Below are 6,000 nucleotides of genomic sequence, written 5' to 3'. Positions count from 1 at the left end.
CCTGTCACAAATAGGGTTAAACGGGGCCAAATTGCTAATTACACACAATTGGAAAATGGTTACCCTCTCTAAAGGCATGTGAATAGACAGAGTTTCAGAATATATACCCATATTACTCTAAATTGCACAACTTATTCACAATCCTCTCTGCCTTAATCAACCTGCCAGAGTAGGGGACAATATAAGCACCTTTAGAATTAACACACCTGGTCTCTCTGGAGTGAGCCTCCCTCCTCCTTTATAACTCTTTACTCTAACCTCCCCCCTTCTCCTTCATTCTTGGCTTTTCCACTCCTATATTTCCTTTCCCTTTAATTTCCTACCAGTATCATTAATGAAACACCTAATTATCTTGGCCCCTTGGTAATACTTACTTTTGAGAACCTCCTCTCTGGAGACCTCCCCCTTATTTACCTGTATAATGGTGACTTCCTTTCTGTCCCTTCTTCTACTCCTAGTTCTGTCTGTTCTGTTCAAATGTCAAATGTACATGAATTATGAAGCAGCTTCTCTGATTTTTTCATTGTAGGCCCCTGCTGCATTCTTTAATTTTGTTTTTCTTCAGCAAGCTTCATTTTTTATTTTCTTGTCTCCTGGGCAGTTACACTGAATAATAGTGTGTATTTAAGCATGTGGAGACTGGCGTCCAGGAGTTTTCCCATCGGGGGGGAATCTGGTGAGCGCCACCTTGTTGGTCTACCAACAATGATGTCATTCGGATGCAACTTACAAAACTACATGTGCATGCTTGATTCAGTACTGGTATCTACCTGTTTCTGTATGGACCATTCTTCTGCAGGTTGCTGAAGCGTGGAGTGTGCACGGTAAACTTTAGCATCTACATGACGTTTCTTAAATACTGATATCAGCTTTATGTATTTATTGCCTGTTTTCTGTGACTACTGTTTTGTTTTAGAAGCAGGTTTCTAATGTTTTTTTAATGGTTTTTTGGGGGCTAGTATTTGCTGCAAATATTTTCAAGCAGCTATAAGCAAACTGATTACTTGATAATATCAATGATGCATCTCTACTGCGCCAAGAGTGTTTTAAAATTTCTGGTTGCTCTAATTGCAGATTTAAGAGTCAAAGGATTGTTGTGACTCATTTGGATGACATTCTCATGATTGCAGATTCTTTTAATCAAGCCTGTTTTCACAGAGAACATATTATAAAAATTCTTCAACTTCACTGTTGGCTAACAAATTATCAGAAAAGTCATCTGTTTCTTCAAATAAAATTGCCTTCAGGGAGCTCAAATCAATACAGAGGAAAAGATAGTCTCCATACCTGGGCAATCTCATTTTAGAAGGAGATTACCTAAATCATGTTTAGATCCTGTCAACAGAATGGCAGATGAAGAAGGAACCATTTCATCAAATGACTCAAAAATGGGGATCGTCAAAAATAGATCTTATTGCATTGCGTTGCAAACATCAAGTTCATTTGTTTTACAGCAAATATCCAACAAACAAAGCTTTGGGAATAGATACTCTAGTAAAGGTATGGAATATCAACCTGATTTACGTATTTCCTTCAATTCATCTTCTTCTGCACATAAGTCAGAGGGAAATGGCAAATGTCATAGTGGTTCTACCATTTTGGCCATAAATACCTCTTCTTCAGAGGTTGGCAATACCTCCACCCTGGTTGTGTAACAACCCGATTTGTTTTTATTATGTTGCAATTGAAATAAACACTGTTCTCCAATAAAATACTTTCAGTTACAAAATTGTGTGTTTGTCTCTTTAAATCAGTACCATTGTTTGTCTGAATAACAATCGTAATGATCACAAGAAGTTTTATATTATGAGCTAAGGAATGGAGTAACATATGCTTAATGTTACCCTTAATATCCCTTTGCTCGTTGGAAGCATAGTTTAGGTATAGCAGAAACATATATGTAATTCAATTAAGCAGGGAATCGTAATGGAGATTGATACAGCAAAGTAGATAAAGTTATAAGTAATGAGTTTTGGCTCACCAACTTGATGGAACAAGGGAGCAGGAGATGCGGCTGTGAATAATGTCGAGCGGTAGATGTTGAAGCTGTACTCAGTAGGAGTAAAGTAGGAGAGTCCGGAGTGAACAGGTTGAACAAACACGGCGTCAGCGTGGATACACTGAGTTGTTGGAGCGGCCGCCCGTGACGTCAGAGGAAGTTCCGATGCGGTACAGTGCTGGAGATGTGACAGGTGAAGAGAAGCAGCGTTGAAGCTGCGAGGAGAATCTCAGAAACAAATGCAGAGGTAACTCACACAGAGCCAAGAAGATTAGGCAGGATGTAGCAAAACCTAAATAATGCGTTCAGGCAAAATACAGGCTGAGTATTGACAGGAGTCAACCAGCTAATACCAAGCAATGAAGCAAAAGGCTTCAATGCTTATAAAGGGAGTAGAAACGAAAATGAGGCTGATGTGAAATTAGATCCTTAAAGGGACAGACTGTTACAGAGGGCCCCCCAAAAATGAACCTCTCCGAGGTTCAGGGACGTGGACGATCTGGATGTCGTCTATGGAAAAGGGAAACCAGTCGGGGTGCCGACAAATTAGCTGAAGGCTCCCATGAATCATCCTCTGATGAATAACCTTTCCAATGTATTAAATATTGCAACTTGCCCGATACGATCCGTGAGTCAAGAATACTCTGAACTTCAAATTCAGTATCTGGGGCAAGTGGTGGCTGCTGAGAAGTATGTGTCATGGAATCCCTCAAAGCAGTATAGGGTTTCAATAAACTGACATGGAAAGTTGGGTGTATTTTGTATTGAGGAGGTAAATCTAGAGTGACGGCATTCCTATTAACTACTTTGATGATGGGAAATGGTCCAATAAAAAATTTGTTCAACTTTCTAGTAGGAGTTGTCAATCTTAAATGTTTCGTTGATAGCCACACCAAATCACCAGGTGAGTAAGTGGGTGACGGCCGTCTACGTAAGTTGTAGTAGTTCTGTTGTCTAGTCTGAGCTGACTTAATGTTATCATGAAGAATGGAGAATGTTTCTGCAATTGTGTTGGTTGTGTCAGTTACGACTGGACAGACACTGTCTATTTGAGTGTTAATATGGAAAGTAGGGTGCAACCCATAGTTTGCAAAAAAAGGCGTAGTTTTAATAGACGTATGATAAGAATTATTGTGGGCAAATTCTGCCAATGGGAGAAGGGAGGACCAGTCATCTTGATGTTGAGTGACATAACACCTGAGGTATTCTTCTAACCATTGATTGGTTCTTTCACATTGCCCATTAGACTGTGGGTGGTATGCAGTACTTAACCGTCTATCAATTTGTAATGCAGTACATAGTTCCTTCCAGAGTCGAGACGTAAATTGCGTCCCCCTGTCCGTAGTTATGGATTGGGGTAAGCCGTGCAATTTTATTACGTGTTGAATCAGTAACTTAGCGGTTTCCAGAGATGTCGGCAATTTATGATAAGGAATAAAATGCGACATCTTGGTGAATAAGTCTACCACAACCATAATTGTTTTGTTGTTATCAGAAGTTGGTAATTCTACAATAAAATCTGTGGCAATGTGAGTCCAAGGTTTTTCTGGAGCTGGTAGTGAGAGTAAGTAACCTATAGGTTTTTGTTTCTCAATCTTTGAGGTTGTGCAAGTTTCACAACTCTGTATGTACATTCTTATGTCCTTTTGCATCTTTGGCCACCAGTAAGATCTTTTAGCTAATTCAATGGTTTTATGAATTCCTGGGTGACCAGAGAGTTTATTATCATGTAGATTTTCTAGTAAAGAATTTCTCTGTGAGGGGGGTACATATAGTCTGTTTGAATAATAGTAATGACCATCGTTACGTTTTTCTAACTTTTCCTTTGGAAATGTATTATCTAGGAGTTGTTCCTTCTGGAGAGTTTTGTTATGTTCATAAAGAATAGCTATGGTATTCTGTATATAAGTTTCAGGAATTACAGTGCCATGATGTCTGGAATTAGTAGGTTTTTCGGGTAGTCTTGATAGTATATCTGCCTTTGAGTTCTTAGATGCAGGTCTGTATGAAATAATGTAGGAGAATCTAGAGAAAAAGAGACTCCATCGGACTTGCCTGGAGGTGAGGGTTTTATGAATTTTTAGATATTGCAAATTCCTATGATCAGTATAAATCTGAATAGGAATTGTTGTACCCTCTAATAGATGCCTCCAATGCTCCAAGGCAGCCTTCATAGCTAGAAGTTCTTTTTCACCAACGTGATAATTTAATTCAGGGGTAGTTAATACCCTTGAAAAGTAAGCTACTGGATGGATAGAATCTTTGGGTGAAGATCGTTGGGATAGAATGGCTCCAATTGCATATTGGGAAGCATCAACTTCCAACACATACTGGAAATTAGGATCTGGGTATTTTAAAATTGGTGCTGTAGTGAATCTGGTTTTTAAGAGCTGAAAAACTTGTTCAGTTTCAGCAGTCCAGTGAAATGGAATATCATTCTTGGTGAGATTTGTTAAAGGTTTTGTTATACCAGCAAAATTCTTTATAAATTTGCGGTAAAAGTTTGAAAATCCAAGGAACTTTTGGATATCGCGTTTGTTCTTTGGTCTAGGCCAATCTAAGATGACCTGAATTTTATTGGGTTCCATTGTTATGCCATTTGGGCTTATGTTGTATCCTAAAAATGTAATATTTTGTGTATGGAAAATACATTTTTCAAGCTTAGCATACAGACTATGTGCTTTTAATCTATGTAAGACTGCACGTACATGTTTGATGTGGTCCTGATAATTAGCTGAATATATTAGAATATCATCTAAATATATTACCATGGATGTGTCTAACAGATCCCTGAATATGTCATTTATAAATCTCTGAAATGTGGCTGGGGCGTTGCATAACCCAAAAGGCATGACCGTATATTCATACAGTCCATACCTTGTGCGAAACGCAGTAAGCCACTCATCTCCTGGTCTTATTCGGATGAGATTATAGGCGCCTCTTAGATCAAGTTTCGTAAAGATCTTTGCCCCCCTAAGCCTCTCAATAAGTTCAGGGATCAGAGGTAATGGGTATCTGTCTTTAATTGTGCGGTTATTTAATTGTCTATAATCAACGATTGGACGTAATGTTTGGTCTTTATTTCGAACAAAAAATATACCTGCTCCTGCTGGAGAGGTTGAAGGTCTAATAAAACCTTTTCGCAAGTTTTCATTTATGTAATTCTTTAAAGTTTGGAGTTCTGGTTCTGAGAGAGGAAATATATGTCCAAATGGTATATCAGAACCAGGGATGAGATCTATTGGACAGTCATATGGACGATGAGGAGGCAGATTTTCTGCCTCAGTTTTACTGAAAACTTGCTTAAGATCCTGATACTCTATAGGAAGTTTTGATTCACTTAGAGCTAGTACTGGTAAATGTGGATTACATGTTGTTCTGCAATAATCTGAATTAAACTCAAATGTACTAGTTGTCCAGTTAATTGTAGGTTGATGTGTTTGTAGCCATTGTAATCCTAAAACTATGTGAAAAATCGGAGACTGTAAGACATCAAATTTAATATACTCTCTATGTGATGTATGAGTGGTCACCAGAATCGGTACTGTGTGATGTGTTATTGGTCCTGTTTCTAACTGTTTTCCATCAATAAGACGAACCGTTACAGGTTTATTTTTTGCAATAAGGGGGATTTTATTAAATTTTACATAATCAATATCAATGTAACAGGAAAATGCTCCGGAGTCTATGACTGCTTTAGAGTGGAGGAGATGTTGATCCCACTGTAATGAGATAGGGAGTAAACAGTTAGTTAATTCAGTATTAGGAGAGGGGGTTACTGAACTGAGTATCTGTGGCTTACCCTTTTTCTGCTTCTTAAGGGTTGGGCAAGCTGTGACCTCATGATCCTTTGATCCACAGTAAAGACATAGATGATTTGCCCTTCGTCTCAATTTTTCTTCTGGGGTCAATGGTCCTCTGATTACTCCGATGTCCATAGGCTCATCAGCACTTCGTTGTGTGTGTGAAGAAACTCTAGAGTCTGTTAGTTTAGTATGTGT

The sequence above is a fragment of the Bombina bombina genome, chromosome 3, assembly GCF_027579735.1.
Source record: "Bombina bombina isolate aBomBom1 chromosome 3, aBomBom1.pri, whole genome shotgun sequence".
NCBI classification, from domain to species: domain Eukaryota; kingdom Metazoa; phylum Chordata; class Amphibia; order Anura; family Bombinatoridae; genus Bombina; species Bombina bombina.
This window is presented reverse-complemented; position numbering follows the sequence as displayed.